The following is a 19,157-nucleotide window of genomic DNA, read 5'->3' as shown; positions in this document are numbered from 1 at the left end:
CAAACTCTATGTGCTCTGTAGAAAATCAACTAAAAGGCATTTCATATGCCCCTCCATATTACCCTTTCCCCTTCCCTCGAACACCAAAGTGAGTTTAGTTCTCCACTTCTGGGATGCTGCAATTCAACTCAGAGATGAGTGCATTTCAGGTGAATATCTGTGCACAGGACAAGATCCCCTGGTTTATGTGGGGGAAAAAAGTGGGAGAGAGAATGAAGAGAGTCTGAAGTTTCCTGTAGAGTGGTTTCCCTGGGTGGTCTTGCTGATAAGAGCTGATAGGTAGATAGGGGAATTTAGACTGCAAGCATCACCCTTTCTTTCAATCTCTCTTCCTCACTAGGCTGTGGCAAAATTCTTCCTGATGAAGCCAAGCACCATCTTACAGGGGTAGCTCTTGTTTCCAGTGCCTGTTTTAGATGAACAACATAGTTCTTGCAGCACTGCTCTGTATCGTGTTTACAGGGCTGCTTTATCATGCTCATCCTGTTGTTCCTAGATAAGTAATTCCACTCTCCACTGAGTGTTAATTCCTCACAAATATTTATGTACACCTCTCCTCATACCATCACTCAGCCAGTGCCCTCAAACTTCCCTCTGCTGCTGACATCCCTCCTCTGTGACCTGAACCCTTTGGTGCACCTATTCCCAAACTGCATAGCTGGTGGTTTCAAGTCCTGTGGTATCCAATTGCTGTCTGTAAGCCCAAAGTCTTCCCCTGTGCTCCTGCATGTGAAGTAATTTTCTCCTTGCCTCTCCATCATGCACTAATTCATAGTGAGGGAAAGTAAGTTGCTCACCATCCTGTTTTATATAATTATGTATTTGGAACTTTAATTAGAACACCACTAAAATCAGAGAAGACAAATGAATCTAGCTTAAAGACATTATTTAATCACCTAAATGCATCTTCAAATTAAGACAGAGGTCTTTGATAGCAGAGCCACTTAAAGTAATCCACAGTGCTAACATTATTCACTAAGGAACCATGCACACGCCTCCACCTGCATCCATCAAAACTAGGGGCACTCTAAATCATCCAGTGCCAAAATTAATACAAACAACCAGCAAAAGGATAAAAACAAAGAAAATAACATAACAACCCTGGGGCTTGCCTCTCTAATCTTTAGAAAAGCCTTAGGGTAGACATGTCAATTATTTTCTTTGTTCCTCCTTCTGTACACTGTTTGCATTACAATTTGGCATAATGATTTAAGAAGCCCCAAGTTGTGTTGGATGTGGGTGGTGGATTCATGTCCTGGAGACTGTGTTGTTGTTGTTGTATATTACTGTTTAAGTCTCAGGGGACTGAGCTTACTGTACTCCATCTGCAATTAATTTATCACTTTGCATGTGTGGGTTTATATAGTGTACATATTATGTCTAATGCATGCATGCAGACTCCTGTAGCTATTAGGCAATATAATTTTTTCCCTCCCTTTTTCTGTAGACAGTAAATATCTTCTTAGTCTTCCCCATTTTTGTTCACCTAACATAGGATAGAGTGTTTTTTGTGGCATATGGTTGAGCAGACAGTAATGTCAATTTTCTTCCCAGGCTGGCTGTTCTCAAGCTACAGTGATGTAATTCTAAAGATACCACAAGACATTGTAGGTACATGGCAAGTTCTGTAGTTCGTAGATGGATCTTGGATATTCGGGCAGTTGATCCTGGTTTTCCTCTGGTAAGGATTTGGTTCAGAAAACTGTCATCTAGAATCTGCAATAGTTCTTTCTTAATAAGGGCAATAGCAGAGACATTGAACACATTGAGTCAATAAAATTGTGCTGGAATAACTAAAAGAAGCCTATGATATATTTTAGCCTCAGGCTGAACCATTGGCACAGCATCCAAGAAAGCTGAAAGAGTTGTATTCTTCTAAGATTCAACTATGCTTTGAGGTGCAAATACCACTTAGCAAGTACATATATCAACAATTTATCTGTGGCCTTTTTCCTTAATATCACAGACTGTAGGACAAATTCAAGACTGATGTCTGCTTACTGGCTTCAATGGATTTTCAGCTGAGTTAACTTTTGGTGTCTTCTGCTTTAACCAGAATCAAACTCCTGCAGTGAAATAAATGCATACATGTCAGTTAAGTAGTAAGGACAGTATGGGAATATCTGTAGGTAGTGAAATTGCGACTGAGGAGATATGCTCTAAGTGTAAGTGGGAACTAATCGGGAAGAGGAACTAATCAATAAAAGCATTAGTCATTCTCTTCCCCGATGACATGACATTTGGTGTGGTAAACCACTCCTTTGACAGCACAGGTCACAAGCCCTGTCACTGTACAGGTTAGATATTGACTGGTTTTAGTCACACCCTGTGAGAAAATACTCAGAGCTGCACAGTAAATAGAGATAATATTTTTTCAGTACTGTCTAGTTAATAAGGAAAAATTGGGATGAACAACTTGCCTGTCCTTCCTAAGCTCATGCACCCCAACGTCTAGATCACTACCATACCCTACTGAGCATGTGAGCAGGTGCTTACTGAGAGCAGAGCTGATCCCCCTCAGCTAAACACCTCAGAACCACCAAACATGGGGTAGATAGCTGCTGGGAGTCAAGCTCTGCCACTCTCTTGGGACTACCTTCTTCCTTACAGACCTTGAGACTGATAACCTTGGCTGGTCTGAAGTGGTTGCTGAAGAACTGTAGCAAGCTGTGTGGAATGAAGGATCACATCTTGTTAGGTGCAGGGAAATCTTTCTGCTGTCCTGGGGCAGGTAGGAAATTAGCAAACAACAGATACCTGGCAGTTTGTGTCATGACACAAAAGAAATGTGAGAGAAAACTCTGCTGCCTTATCTTTATCTTCATCCTCTCTGCAAAGCAGATGGTTCTGAATCGTACTTACTCCAATGCCACTCATTCTTTGGATGATATACCAGGTTCTTGTAAAGAGTGTGAGTTACAGCACATGTAGGGTTTCAGAGCAGTATTTGTAAGCAAGGCTTTCAAGATGTTTATCATCTATTCAGCTCACTGTTATCCAGTTGATATCCTCTCCCCCCATATAAATAGGAGATGAAAAAGGACTATTAAGTAAAAGCTCTTTGTGAACGAGGGAAGGCCAAGCTGCGTTTTGTAGTCACACAAACTACAAGTCACACTTGGGACCTTGACACCACAAAGCCCTTTGCATTTGAGGTGGGCACAAACCTAACATTTCAATTGAAATTCCACCTCCCATAAAGCCCAGCTTGCTGTGGAGTAGAAGTGACAAGCGAGTTCCTCCTTCTAGTCAAAGAAATCTTTTGACTTTAAACCTGGTTACACTGGCCATACTTTCCTTTGGAACAGCCCTAGCTACATCTTTTGTTTAGGAGCTGAGGCGAAGGCCGTGTGTGCTCTGAGGTAGGTGCCGCGCCTGATGGGTGAGAGGCCACACAGCCAGTGGGAGGCACTGCCTGCTGAGGCTGAGAAGCTTTCTGTTCACTTCTCCAGGAAGGGAAGCCAGGGTTAGAAGAAATGACTGAGGTTTTCCACAGTGATTCCACATTCCCCCATGAATGTAGTCCCACTGCACTGAACATTTGTTAGACAAATGATCTTGTGCATTAATGGACCTTGCCAGGGAGACAAAATTTAAATGCTCTGGTCCCAAAACCTATGCTACTCGTGCTTCTTTGATCCTTGAGCTAGAATTTTTTCCCCTGCTTTAACCAGGTAGAGTCTCCTATGCTTACATAACTTGTTCACCTTCTATAGGTAAACAATCTGCTTTCATCACCAGCTTTTGTGACTAAGACATCTGGGCATGCACTCGGCACTTATAGGAAATCCAGAAATTAGAAAGAAGACTATTGCTAGAGAATCATGTCCTTTATACCTGTTCTTTGATGTAGGAAAGCAAGAAGCCTCCAAGCCATCTGCTGAGAACATTTTATGAGCTAGCACTATAATAATAATAATATGGTCTTTTGACTTCACATTTAAGGAGGTGTGGAGTCAAGCCCTCAGTGATGGGATAAAAGAGTCATGTGGCAGATCTGTACTTCTAAGGGAAACTGGCCATTTCTGCTGTGTTAGTCAAGTATACAATTCAGACATGAATAAAAGTGTACCAGAGTGTGAAAAGCAAATCCTCGTATTTATAAATAACTGGATAAATCCATCCCTTCCAGAAAATGTATGTGTACTTTGATAAGTTAGGCCATGGCTATAATTGAAAGGGACATGACGATCTCACAGAGAATTAATAGAGTTGTTACATGGCAGGGATCTGATTTTTATTGCATTTGAAAGGTGTAGTTGGGTAAGTTCTGGGTTATATCCTAATTAATGAGGGTGTGGGTCAAAGCCATTTGCTATAGATCAGAGTGAAGCAAGGAGATAAAGTATTTACCTACTATGATTAATACAACATCTGTAGAGAGCTAAATAACGAGTATCACCCCTGTATGTTTTTTAAGCATCCTTCTACTACTGAAATGGGAAATAAAATCCAAGCTAAATTGTCATTATAACACCAAAACTATCAAAGCAAGGACAACCTCAGACATAAGCCTGAAACCTGGTGAGCTTTCAGAAGACCTCTATGTTCAAGGCAGAGTACATGGAAGAAGTCAAGAAGGAGTGGAGATTATGTTCCTGATTCCTTACCTGAATTTAGTAGTTGGAAGATAAGTTTCTTCAGTCCAGTTCTCTGATAAAGAGTGGACAATGACAGCATATGCTTCTAAATAAATGTGTTGCTGACCAGTTGGTTATCAAGGATATGATACAAGCCTAAAACTTCAAGAAGAAAGAAGATGCACTAGGTTAGAGAGGTATAGAATCATAAGGTGGCACTTGGGCAATTAAATCTGCTCACCTATGTTCAGCTTCAAATTTTGCCACTGACACCTCCTGCTATCTCAAGTCAATCAAGTACACCAGTATTTGATCATTATTTTGCATCTAACTGAAAACCCTGAGTTTGACTTTTTGCAAATCCCTGAGACTCCAGCTGAAAACAGAGAATTTTGCAGCTGGGCAGAACCTTTAAAAATAAGGACCAAAGTAGCTTGATCCTGCAAAATTAGGAGGTTCTTATTACTCACTTAATGTGCATCACAGACCTACTTCAAGGCTTAAGTAACGATATGCTTTAAACCTTGGGATGAAAATAATTCACACAATGAATGGCAAGTTTATTCTACTGCTGATGCCCATTCTTTTTGCTCACACACAAATAATTTTAGTTTAAATTATGGAGTATTAGCTTGCTTGATGTTTTAAGGAGTAGTCCAAACAATTACAGGATTATACCAACACTTGCTGTCCTAGGAACTTTTTAAGAAGTGCAGTGAGAATTGAAACAGAACTTGGCCCTGATGCAAAACAAATACCAAGAAAAAACATCAACTCAAAACTTGAGATTCTGACAGTGATTTTTGTTAGCTAAGGTTTTATGCTTCAGGTGAAATGTAATTACCTGGTGAATATATCCTAAAAAGAAGAGTTTTACAAAGGGTCTGGTTTGTAGATTCTTCTCACCCACCACTCATGAAGTGTTAAGGAGCATGGCTTTCCTGTGCTGCATGTTCACATATTGATGTTTAAGTGTCTCTGTGCTGGGACATTCATAGGAGGAAAGGGATATTCATGAGGTTAAACATCAGATAAAGGAGCGACTTTGTTAGGCTTTTTTACACCAGGTGAAGAAACACTAGTGACCATGGATGGAGTCACTTGTCCTTCTAGGTATAGAAGTATTTCCCAGCACCACGTACTCAGTGGGATGACTTGTGTCCTAGAAGAAAATGTTTATATATGTGTGATCTCTGCCAGTAGCTGATGAAGGTGACTGGGAGTGAGGAATGAGTACGGTTCCTGGGTAGTTCAAGACTAAACTCTATGCTGCTGTGCAACTAGCTTTGAAGTCAAAGTCTGCACTGTTTAAAATTTCCATTGAAGGTGACAGATGCAGCAGATCTCTTTGATACAAGACTTGGTTGGGTACCTCTATCAGGACATTAGGTGGGTGCTTCTGAGAGCTACCCAAAGAATTTATCATCTGAATGGGCCTTTGCTTTCTGGTTTCTGGCATTTGCTCTCATAAGGCTAACACCGTTCATTCCACATGCCAGGGAGTCCCATTTTGCTTACCCCTGACAGCTCAGGTGAGACCCTGAGTGAGATGGTCTCTGTCAGGAAGGACAGGTGAATGCCCTGTTTTTGAGCATCTCTCCTTCTGCTGCAGCCACAATTGTGCTTCCCTTTTGGATCAGACCATCCACACTTGATTATCCTGCCTTCTCCCTTCTGATACAAATTAGCTAGCAAAAATATCTAGTCTGTTGATTAGAGCAGAAGTTTCTCTTGTGTTCTCCAAGGTATTGCAAATGAATTTCCATGCAGCTTCTCTTGGGTGATGATTTTCTTTTTCTGAAGCATTATTTTCAAATTCTGTGTTGCCAAACATGCTTAACACCTTTGACATTCATAGCAGCATTGTGGTCCTAGCATGTGAGGTAGTATTTAAAAAATCTGCTGTCAAGTTGTGAAGGATTTTTGCCTTTTTGTTCCTTTTACAAATCTTCCTCTGACATTTCCAGCTCCCAGATTTTTCCTCAGGGGATCATGTCTCTAAGTGATTCCGTTAGCTAGGCTGATGCTAGCTCTGCCTGGGATTCTGTATTTACTCAGAAGTTTCTGATGTTAAAGGTTTTCCTTTTTTTTTTTTTCTCGTGGCTTACAAAATCTACTACATATCACAGAAATAAAACCCTTAGTGGGAGACATGGAAGGACAGACCTCTTGTGCTCCATCTCTGGCAGCTACTGCACCAAAGAAGGACACAGGCTCATATTTTTCCTGCAGCTGCTGTACCCATATAGTCAATACGTAACATAATTCTATACTCAGTTTGGTATTCCCAAACTGGGTAGAAATGCCAAGGTTCTTGCAGCGCAGGTGAGGTTTGGTTTTGAAAAGTCCTTATTAGCAAGCTTTATGATTTTATGACTGCAATCTGGAAGCCTACAGAAAAATGTTCAGTCCTGCACAGGATCCCTAAATCTTCTCATGCTGACAGTCAAGAATACATACAGATTATCCATAGCCTGGATGCTGAGTGATTTCACCAACCCAGTGGGAAAGATTCTTCTCTTAATTACACAGGAACAAGTAGAGAATTGCTCTACTGACGTGAATGGAGTTATTTTGGATAGACACCAATACAGGAGAGAACACAATCTGGCGCCTTGAATGCTGCCAACAAAAGCCCAGTTGTATTATCCCATGATTTGACTCTAGCAGCCAGGCTCACTGAACTGATGTCTGACCCACCTCCCACGGAAGTCAACGTGAGCCCTTTGCACTGATTAAAATCCTTTTCAGTAGACCCTGTTGGCAGCCAGATAGGATTTCAGATCAAGGCCTCCGTTACCTACTTTGATTGAAATCCTCATCCCCGATGGTGCTGACCTAACTGGCATCTTATCTCAAGACTGGCCCCACTTTGACTGGGGGGATAAAAACAGGCGACCTTCTGAAGGTTGCTCAGACATGAAATATTCTCTGTTTCCTGTGAATAGGGCTGTGGGAGGCTCAGCCCATCAGCCCAACCTGTAATTTCAATGGAAGAAAGACTCCTGAGCAAGTGTCCTTGGGAACTTGAGGCATTATTTATCTAATGCATTAGCCTAGGTGCTCTCATCCTGTTACAACATAGATCAGGACAAGCCACATACCCCAGAGATTTATGTTCTCTGAAGAAATGTTTCCAGGACTTTAGCTTGGTAAACACTGGAGCTTAGATGGGATTTAGGAGTAATGAATTTTCTCATTTGATTTGCAAGGTCTATATTTCCCTGCCTAAATGTTTCCCTCATCTAAATAGTTTCAACCTCCTTGAAAAAAACCAAACACATTTAATTTTTCATCTAGAAAATATCTCAGGTGACAATTGAGATCAGGTGACAAATAATCTCAGTTTTGGAACTGTATGTCAGTGAGATCGGATTGCTGAAAAATATAGTTTCTTCAGCACCCACCCAATCACTGAGGTTTGTGCCCAGCAAAAATTGCTTTAAATACTCACTTTTAGGAGTTCTGGGCTTTACAGTTTTCCTTCTTCATCTTAATCTGAGGTTTTGCCCATTGAAACAAGTTACATTTTTTTTTTCCTGTGGAAATTTGGAACAAGTACAGGGTCATGGTAATAAGATTAAATAAGTGTGTACAAATGAATATCTATTAAAAATCAGAATGGAGACAAAAATAGAGACTCTAGATCTAGCCTTTCTGCCAGATGCCACTGTACAGCTTGGATTATGGGAAGACTTATGATCTGACTGACCACTGAACCATATCGTTCTTCTTCCTTATTGCTTCTGACCTGATGAACAGCTTATGAATTGCTGACAATGTTCCCTCCACTAAGCACACTGCACACTTATAAAAGGCAGGCTCATCTCTACCCATTCCCTCTCCCTTCTCCCAGAATTCAATATCCCTGTCCCAGTTTGGGTAGGCTTTCTGTGAAATTGTGTTGCTCTTTGGAGAATGCAACATGGTATCAAAGAGTTAATTTATCTTCTCCCACTCCTCTTGAAAATCCAAATACAAGAATTGCATATTTAGGAAGAAAAAAAATCAGCCCTGAACCATCCAGATTACCCATAGAGTTGAGAAATTACTGAACTAAAAAAGAAAATAAATAGAAGACCCATAGCAGTTGTTATGTAAGTGGAGTATGAATTGCCCATGAATAATGGAGAACTAGTCCAAATCTTACCATAATTGCCATATTCTTAGTAGAGATGACATGTTCAGAAAAAGCAGGAGCATTTTGGCAGCCAGTTTGGTACTACAATAAGACAAGCATGCAGCATGCAGGTCTGATGTTATTTGGTACGATTATGCTATTAAACTGGCAGTGTTCTGCACCCTACTTGTAATCAAAAGAACCAAAGCCTGAGATTACTATAATTTTGGAGAGTAAAATCTTGGGCAATGTTGTATTTAATCCGATAGAACCCACTCCTGAATCCTTACAGGGTGAAACGAAGGCTCATTGACGTCACTGGAGTTTTGCCTGAATAAGAACTTCAGAATAATCCCCAGAGGGATTAGCTGTGCTCTGCTCTACTTACTTATTAAGTGAATCCCATGAAGCTTCTACTGAATGTAAAATGGCATAAATGAAAGATGGGTCTTATATAAAGTGAAAAAAAAAGTTTTACTGGATTTATTGCAGATACCTTCATTTAGTAAACTTTTTACATGTTGTGCTTGGGCTTTTAATTTTTCCTTTCTCTTTTTTTATTTTTTTTAAGTTTTTTTATTCAGGAGAGTGCTCTCTATAAAATAAGAGGAACAAGAACATCTGTAATCTGGATGTCATAACCAATATTAGTGGTAATCTCTCAAGGATTTTGGTTTCCAACCTTTTTTTTTTGATGTGGAGGTCCCTAGAAGACTTCCAAGGGAAGTGCAGGTATCCTTCTAAGGAATTTAGGCAGCCTGCCAGTTGAAAGAGTTTTCTTCATTATTTTTCATGCACCTTTTGAAAGGAGCCCACCCATAGACCCTCGGTTTAGGATCAATGCTGCAAGAGTCTGGCTTTTTGCAGAGGCAGCAACTGCTGCTACTTGGGTAAGTCCCCAGAGGCAAAGAAATAAAGATTTGAGAGGGGAACTTCTGGATCCAGCACAATCACTGGCCAGCTCTGGGGCCTTCTGAACCTGCTGTGCAAGCTTCTTGCTCAAAAATGGTGTCAGAATTGTCCTACTGTATAAGAATAAGGATTCAGCCTTGATACTTTTCTGCCTAATTGCTGTGAACAACATGAAATACAAGAGGACAATGCCAGAGTGCTGGGGAATTGATCCATCCTGCTTACCTCCTCAGTGCTAAAAACACTCTCAGACTTTGCCAGCTGCCAGCAGAAGGTAAGATTTCTAATTTCCCCAGGCATGATGGCTTTTTTTCAGAGACAGTTTCCAGCCATCCTGACGGAGGCGATTAAAGTGTAAGGCCAAAAGATTATTTTTTACACTGGACCGTGGCATATGTCCACATTAGGTCATGTCTAGAGGGCTTGACTTCAGGAGGGGCTCTGTTTCCACTGATTCTGGAAAATGATCTTCTGGTTCCTTAGGTGAGCTTCCTAAAACCCCTCTGAGCTGGTAGATGCTTTAGTGTTCACCTAGCAGATACCATCTGTCATTCTACCTTGACATGCTTTTTCTTTGCCTTATGGAAGGCACCAAAAAGCCATAGTTGTGTTTTTTTCCATACTGTATTAAATTCACTCCCCTTGCTGTCCAGTGCCACAGACCTTCCCATTCCACAGCAAGCTGATGTCAAGCTTCTGCTGAATGCTCTCTGGTGCCTTCAAAGCACAGGACAGCCTCAGATCCTGATGACTTCTGGTACTGCTGCACACTCACAGTCTGATAGCAGGAAATACCAAGCCTAAAGCCTGGCCAGGGACAGGCAGGAGAGAGATGGATGAGACTCATCTCCCTTCCAGAATTAACATTTTGGCTAATCACACAGACATTCAACTCAGATGTGGATTAATGCATATCAGGCCAGGCCTATAGTGAGTACTGGGCTTTACTGATAAATACTTTTTACTATCTCTCATTCTATTTGTGACAATCCCTTTCTCGGCCTCTCGTATAAAACCATAGAGACTGACCTGAAATGTTATTCCATTCATCCCTTCATTGGCAAAATATTTTTTCACAACCTTCCCTAACATTAGGATTTTTAATGTTTTTTTTAAAGTCAGAAATTTTAGCTAACCTTGCCATGTCTGAGCAGGCACAGACACACTGTTTGTTGTGTCATGAAAATGAACAACACATTCTCAATGTTAAATAAACATTTATCCAAAGGTTCAGCATGACTGCTTAAAGCTTAAGTAAATCAATCACTGCAGGTTAACCTTCGCTCACAACATCATTTTTCCTTTCCAAAAGCATTGTAGCCCTCAAATCTCACGGTTAACATGTTGGGGGTTTTTTTTACCATGCCACTGTCAGGAGAAACACTTAGTGGAGAAACCTGGCACAGCAAATGCTTTTCCACCCAATGCTCTGTGGAGCTCAAGAAGTTTATGGGTTGCTGTGCTGTATCTTAAGGACATTAAAGATACAGTTTCAGCTATAATCCATCTGGAAAAATACCATGAATGTGAAACTATTGAGAGTTTAGGAGAAGTTAATGTTCCCTGGCACATGCATATCAGTGCAGTTCAATTACATGGTTACAAGCATGCTTTCTTTCCAAATTGGCTCAGTGGAACAGATCCTAACATGCCATACCAAGGTGTTTGTGTTACAAAGGGTTATTGTGCTGTGGTTTAGCCAAAGGAGATGAGAATAAGAAGACACAAGAAAACATTTGCAAGGATTTTGGGCTGTGGCAAACAATGGCTGCTCTCTGCCCTGACAGAGCAAATATTTTTGTACCTGCAAAGCTTCAGTTAAGTTGGGTAAGCAGAAAAGTTACCTGGCTTAACTGAAGACTTAAATGGAAATATGAGGAGAGCAAGATGCCTTGCTCACTGCAAGGCAGTATTTTTTGTTCAAGTGTTTATTCCCTCTGCCAGTCAGTATGGATGGCCATTTCACTCTGCACAGCTGAAAGAGGAGACAGCACAGAGTCAGGACAGGAAAAAGGCATGGACTGAGAAGAGAAGTGGAGTGCTTTCAGCAGTGGGAAGCTATTTTTAGAGCTGCACAGATGGAACAGCAGAGGTGGACAAAGCGGGATCCTTTTCACTGCATGTGGCTGAGCTGGCTAATGCTTGTTCCAGAGGGACTCTTGAAAGATATTCTCACTTCCCTGGAAATTCTGTTTTCTCCTCCTGTTAAGTCCTAGAGCACTTTTAGTTTGGATGAAAACCAGACTGTGGCAGGAGCTGGGACGGTGGGGAATGTACCTTATGCCTCCTGGCTACCTTTTGGACAGCTGGAAATGCTCCCCAGTTTTCTTTGACTAGATGTCTCAGTTCTTCCTCCTGTGGAGATTTTCAGTGACAGCTAGAGGAAAAATCTCAGCAATGTTTAAGCCATGTGCAGTCATGGGATCTGCCTTCTGCATCTCAGCAGAAATGGACTGTAGGAATTTCCCATCAGAGGTGCAGCATGCTGCAGAGATCTGCTGAGAGGGGAGCTGTGGCAGTGGTCATGGGACAAGAGGTCCCACTTCTCTTCTGGCATTCCCTGAAAGAACTGCCCTGGCTTTGTCACAGCATTTCACAGTCAATCTCAGTGTCAATCGGAGTGTGGGCTTTGCAAAAACCTGTGAATGTGGGTTATCCATTAAAAATTTCCATTTCTTTCACCCTCTAAAGCCAAACAGGAACTGTTTGGGAAGGAAAGCTGCAGTCAGACACCATTTTGGTGATTTTTTCCAGAGATACCCAGGGAACTGTAGAGATTGCAGGAGGTCACACTAGGTGGGCTGACAGTTTCCTCCTGCCTCAATTGCCCAGGATCCCTGAAGCTCATGAGCTGTTGCTGTTCTCCCCATATGGAAGCTGCTGCCTTTCCTTACTCTGCCAGCCCCAAGAGGAGTCTTTTAGGAGTGCTATTCCCTAACATACAAGGTAGACGTTGCTTCTACATCTAGCCAAAGTTAAAACCTCTGGAGATATCTTCATTTCCCTTGCCTGTGTCAGGACCACTGCAATAGTTTGCTTCCTCCTTATAGGTCCTTATAGGTCAGCTCTTCTAGGTTTCTAGGGATGATTCAGCTATTTCCTAGCAGTGTGCAACCAGGCTTAAATGTATGGCTTGAATATGAACAGGAGTATATAGCCTGCTTAGCATCTGTTCCTCAGTGTTCCCACTAGCATGGGGCCCTTCTGTCCACCCTCTGTGTAGGGATCCTGTGATCATTGTATGGACTCCTAAAGGAACAAGCCAGTCTGTCACAGCCTCTCTGAGCCACTACAATCAGGCATAAAAAGTGCAATAATCCACTGCCATATTGTTTGCAGACTTTATAAGTGGTGTTGATTCTGTGTTGATGTAGGGCACACTCCATGTTTCCTCACAGCTTTACCTAGAAGTCTTTTTCCCTCATGTCTGCAGGCCATTTGAATTAGGCCACAAGCAACTTCTGTGACTAATTGAAACCACAGGAAGATCTTTCAAATCCCAAGCCATTCTTGCCTGCTCCCAGAGGCCATGCAAGAGAACAGATGAAGCATGTACAATCTCCAATTAAGGTGATACTGAGAATGTAAATGGAAGCCAGAAGATCCTGTGCAATTAATTTCCCCAAATTCAATGAAGAAATAAGGCAACTTTCACAGGATGGTTCAGAGTGAGCACCTAATTTTGTTGCTTTGCATCTCTCCGTAGGTGAAGCTGTCTCTTTGCTGACTAGAGAGGGCTGGGGTGATTAGACTCACTGAGAAGAAAATACCTGTTCTGAACCCCATTTCTTCCTCACCTGAAGCCTCTCACACCCACAAAATCCACAGGCAGTTTGCCAGGAGTGGTAGGCACCTGTTTATTGCTTAAGTGATTCTCCCTCAACAGGAAACAGTGCAGCATTTTACTTTCTACCCACTGGGCCTTGATGAGATGCAATCCCTCCACCCTCTGCTGGGATTTCTAGTGCAATTCCAAGAGCATCAAGTCTGACTAAGCTCCTTCAAAGTGCATCTCGGATGGTAAGGAGGTGTCTTCCAGTCTGGATGTCAGACTGCTTCAGGCTATAAACACATCTGCTGAAAAAGTATGTAGGTGGGTAAAATGCTGGCCTCTGCTGAGACATCCCAGATATGGAAATCTGGATCCCCACAACCATTGCTGCCAATTTGGGACCACGCAGGAAAATCCCTGAGCTCTGCCACAGCAATTACCCTTTTCTCCACCTCTAAGTAATATCCACCAACCTACGCTGCTGCAAAGCCACTGTGGCTGTGGTAATCTTCTGCTGAAAGAGCTAACTGATTTCCTCCGTTTTTTGAGGTAAACCACTAACCCAAGATGATTGTGCATAGTGTTACTGGCTTGAGCCTCACCCTACAAAAGCTTCATCCAACAACCAGCAAGGTGTTAGTACACAGCATCCCTTCCACTAGTGACAGCAAAATGGGCCGTGGTGGGTGACATGGGAGCTCCTGTCACTGCTCTCAGCTCACTCTGTGGGCACCATCACTCTCTGCAGGCAGGGGTCCAGCCACAGTCCCTTCAAAGAGTGCCCTGCATGGACAAATCCAGCAGAGATTTTCCTTTGAAAATCGCCACTACAGGAAAAGGATTGGCCTTGAAGGTCCTACTTAGCTTCAAGCAAGCAAGCAAGCATGATTTCGACTCACCCCTTTGAAAGGAAAACTGCAAACAAATGGTTGTTTTCTCCAGCCACGAAGCAAAGTCCTGTTTGAAGTCATTTGCCCCCAAGGCAGAACATGTAAAAGATACACCCCTCTTACAACCAGCTGCAGCTTGCTGGGGGAAAAAAACACTCCAGAAGCCTGGATCCCTGTTTCAGAGTGACTCACTAACAATGTTTATCCTTCATTATGGTGAAGGTTTGGTTCATTAATTGCCCAATTATTATGTCACTGGTTAGAGAACCTTAAATGGGTAGGACTGGAGATGTTCACAGCAGCTTGGTGGGATGGAGGGAGGGACAAACAGGTCAGAGACTAGATGTGACCCAGCTTTAGAAAAGTGGGGACCTTGAAAGAATCACGGACAAAAACTTCTTGTCTGGGACTCCCTCACAAAAAGAAACACATTTTTCTTGATAGGCTGTGGGCTGCAAAAGCAGTGTTTTGCCACAGTGGGCTTATTTTGTGCCTTTTAGTAGTGTGGGGAGAAAAAAGAGGTGGAAAAAGAACCGCATCCTTTTAAAGCTAAAAAAGCAAGTCTCATGCAGTGATCAGCAAAGACAACTGATGTTCTCCTTGGACCGATTGACAGTGCTAGATGAGTAGGACATGGCACATGAACAACATGGAGAAAAAGCTGCTCTGTGACTTTGTAGCACCTTAATTCATACACTGTAAATATTCATACTCATAGCCCTTAGTAGCTATGAAGTCTAATAGCATGTTCCCAGGCAAAGACAGTCGAGTGTCTAACACATCAGAAGTTATTTGCTTCTTGCTCATTCCAACACGGTCAAGGACATAAATTGTATAAATAATTATATAACAATGTGAAAAATTGTTATATAAATAATATATAACAAAATATTATATAACAATAATAAAAAGACCAGGGATGTTCATTGCATCTACAAGTAGCAAAGCTGTTAGTGGGATAATCCAAAACACTCACACCAAAATAACCATGGCAATTCAGCTTGGAAACAAACTACTTGAAAGCTGGAACTTGGGGAAGTTGAAAGAGCAGACATAAAAATATCAGTCTCTCATGTTTGCAATTTGCAACTGAACATACAGGGGAGTGGGAGGACTCTCTGGTTACTCAGAGTGGAGCGTCTGTTACACAAGAGATGCAACAGTGCCAAGCTCCCTGAATCCAAGGCACAAAATCCTCCTTGTACAGCAGCAGATGCACAGCCACGTGCCTTGCCTACATGCCCCATCCTCCCTGTTGCACAGGACCATGGCACTTACAAGTAGCTGGTTAACACACTGCTGGCTGGAAGTGGGACTTGTCATGAGTTGTCTCAGATGCCAGCATGTCTCCTGCCTGTCTCTTAAGTTCTGGCATTTTATCCTGTTAATCGCCACCAAGGCACTGGAGCATCCCATATTAGCTGGTTAATGTTTAACCTCCTGGTTTTGCTTTTTCCTTTTGTGGTTCATCACTCTGCTTCACGTTTTGCCGTGGAACCAGCTGTGCCTTCCTTTCATTGGCTCTTGGAAATATTTTGCAGCTGTGAGATGAAAGGTAAAAGATTTAAAATTACATAGTGGACAGTCAGTAACTGAAACAGTTTATTCACAGTGAACCTGACATATTCCCCGCTAAGTACCACAGGCTGTAAGAAAACCTTTGAACACAGCAACCTTGCAACTTTTTTTTGGGAAATGTAAAAATTGGCCACCCAGGGATCTGAAATCCTCTGGATGTATTCCCTGGCAATAGACAAAGTCCACTTTTAAACAGATAGTGCCAGAACCTTTCGACTCACCAGGCTCAGTTATGCACAGTCTTGGGACCCAGCAAAGGAAGCACTGGGCAGCAGTCATTGCCCAGTCCTCTAGGGAATCTTCCTGGTAACTAGCAGTCTGGCACAATTACTTACCAAGCCACAGCTGTATAGGGGCATCCTGCTTAGGAGTACCATACCCTTTTTTCCATCTATTGTCTTTTTACAAGTGCTCCAGTGTCAGCATTGTAAACTCTTTACAACTCCATCAAGAAAGCTCCTTCTCCCTCATCTCCTTCCCCCGCTTTCCTCTCCACCTCACTTGGTGGTTTTCCCTCTCTATGGTTTCTATTTCTTCAGCTGCTCAGATCAAGTACAGTAATATTTTCACCCCATCTAAATAAAATACACCCCACCCACTCATTGCCACAACTTGCCTTTAAACTAGCTGAAGCAAAAAAACATTCCAACAGGTAAAATATTAATTTACTGTGGGCTCAAATGAGCCTTGGAGCAGTGCAATGCGCTGTGAAATCGAGCAGGACAGAGCAGGTATTGTCTGCAGCTGAATTCATTAGACTTTAATAGAAAAGATTGGAGGTGGGTCTGCCGGAAATCTCAGATCCAGGTTCTGCATCCTGTTGTGACTGCACACTTCTCTCCTGGGCTCACCACACTGCCTCCCAATAGTATGGGGTGCTTCAGATCCTGAGATGATTAAAATCAAAATTCAAACTTCCCTGAAGTTCAAGGTATATAAATCCAATGGCAAAATGGAGAAAAATCTCGGCAGTGTTGCATCTGTTGCTTGGTCTGGAGCCCAGCATCTGGTTCAGACAAGTATCTGCACAACTTGCTTTTGCTGTGGAAACCTCAGATCCACTCAGCCGCAATCCTTCACTCCAGGAGGTATCCTAGTCCCTCTCTGTTCTGCTCACTTTGGTTCAAGGCATCTTCCCTCTTAACAGGCTGTAAAAAAAATCATCCAGGAGGGCTGTGGAAAGAAGAAGAGGGAAGCTCGACACCTGACCCGTGCAACACAGTCCCGCAGAATCAAGTTATTTGACAGCATAATCCAGGCATTCGGCCCTATAATCTAAGTTGACAACACGGATTGCTTGTACAAAAGAGAAAACTGAAACCATGTTTTCCCAGATTGTGGAGATTAATCCGGCTGGAGGAGATCTCATTTCCACAGTGACAGCAGACAGCTTCCTACCTCCCCCCTCCTCCGTGCCACCTCTCACTAGCAGGTCACCAGCTGCCAGATGGGCAAGTGGGGGTTGCTCAGCGTAGCAAAGCCTCCTAAAAGTTGAAAGAGCAGCAACCTAGAGGTCAGGTCCCCTGCTTGTGGGCACAGAACTGGATGTGGGGGTGGGAGGCCTCCAGCCTCACCCTGGTTTTGGCAGCATCACATTTCAAGGGGAGAACTGCAGGGCACGAGCCCACGTGAAGCGTGGGAGGTCCCACATAGCTTCATCCCAACCTGCATGTCCCCCCGAGAAGGCTCTGCCACAAGAGGTGGTGAATAGTGGTTTCCAAGGACATTTTGTGGCTGCTATCTGCTGGTTACACTACAGTAGAATCTCTTGCTTCAGCTCAGTGCACCAAAGCTCTGGGAAGGTGTAACTCAAACCTCCACATTTATCATCAGCTGAACCCAGGTGCACTTCCTTTCCCTGCTGCTTTTGAAGAGCAACCTGGAAGCTTCTGGACCTCAATCCCTGAACTCCAAGCTCCTCTGAGCTCTCCTGCATGTTCTGCCTGTTTCTCAGGCTCATTGCTCATGCTATTTATTGCTTTTCTGAGATCCATGGGGAGACTCAGTCCAAGAAAGACCAACAAAGAAATTATTTATTCCAAGGACATTTGTGATTGTCTTCCTGATTTAAAATTTAAGAGGTTTCTGAGTTACTGATGTGGAAAATGTTTTTCTAGAAATGCTTGCACTGATCTTGTTAACCATGTACTTAACACTGGTATGTACAACCTAGTAGGTTCTCTGGTGTTTGCTCCAACAGAGCAAAGTGACTGTTTTGGCACTGGTCTATCACAATTCGCTCACTTGCATTACAGAAGCCATAAACAAAATTTGGATTCCCTGACACTTAGCAATGTAGAGAAAATAATAGAAATCAGAACTTTGCCTCAAGCTATCTGAGTAGTCAATAGAAGATGATAAACGAAGCTTAGATTTCTTGATTCTTTTCTGACTGCATTTCCATGGGAACTTACAATCTTTCCTGACACTATTGTCTTCAGTTTTAAAGATTTGAATTGGATCTTGGTTCTGTACACTAAAAAAAAACCCCAAAACTAGATATGACTATGCAATATCAATGAAAATCCCAAAATTTCTTACAGAAGTGCACAGCACAAGCCATCAGAGTAGGGTGCAAAGTATAAGTTATTTGCTCCAGAAAGAAAAAGGAAGGTTCATGGGCACATTCAAGATTATAAAAGGTTGGAAACAAGAAGCATAAATTCCTGTGCATTACTTTCTCCAAGAGAACATATATCAAATGTTCTCTTGACAACATTTGATATAACCTTTGATACAGTCTTAACAAAAACTGATTGCTTTTTCATACAATTTATTACTAAGGTGCTCTGAGAAATTGAGAGGTACATTGAATCAGTCATTGAATCAAATGTTACACCTGAATTTAAAGGAGAAATGCATAATTTCATTTAAACTATCACAACTTTTGCTGCTGAGATGATAACTAGGGGAAGGCAAATTTAATGGTGCAGGGTGTAAGATACAAATTCATAACTCAGCACTGATAAGGTGTGGCAACCCTTCAAAGCCTCTCTGCTAGTTTCATCGGGCCAAGGGAATATATATTTTCCAGAAGAAGCCACACCACGCTTATCCTAAATTTAATCAGTAGTCCTAGGGGAAGTATGGGTGATATGCTGGCCTATGAGAAAGTGAGAGTCATCACCATGAGTATCCCTGGTTGGTGGGAAGTGCTTGCCCAATGCACTGTTGGTGGGGGACTGGACTGTCAGCATCTATGCACAAGGTAGGATATGCTCAGGGAGCATTTCATTTCCACACCAACTTGCAGGTGATGGCTTTCTTTGATGTCACATGCCCCTGACCTGGGTACATTTGGGCTA

At 42.4% G+C, this 19,157-nt stretch overlaps 2 long non-coding RNA genes across 2 annotated transcripts; both read right to left on the bottom strand.

Annotated features, from left to right (window-relative positions):
• Positions 1–869: 869 nt before the first annotated feature.
• On the bottom strand, positions 870–4,938 carry LOC139797004 (uncharacterized). The gene is made up of 2 exons (XR_011726247.1): positions 4,611–4,938; positions 870–2,066 (listed from the first exon to the last, which is right to left on the bottom strand). It is a non-coding gene; the product is annotated as an uncharacterized lncRNA (long non-coding RNA).
• Positions 4,939–14,936: 9,998 nt separating this feature from the next.
• Positions 14,937–16,453, bottom strand: LOC139788679 (uncharacterized). Its single transcript, XR_011722906.1, has 2 exons — positions 16,188–16,453; positions 14,937–15,815 (listed from the first exon to the last, which is right to left on the bottom strand). It is a non-coding gene; the product is annotated as an uncharacterized lncRNA (long non-coding RNA).
• Between the last annotated feature and the right edge of the window lie 2,704 nt (positions 16,454–19,157).

Source organism: Heliangelus exortis, chromosome 1, assembly GCF_036169615.1.
Source record: "Heliangelus exortis chromosome 1, bHelExo1.hap1, whole genome shotgun sequence".
NCBI lineage: Eukaryota > Metazoa > Chordata > Aves > Apodiformes > Trochilidae > Heliangelus > Heliangelus exortis.
This window is presented reverse-complemented; position numbering and strand designations above follow the sequence as displayed.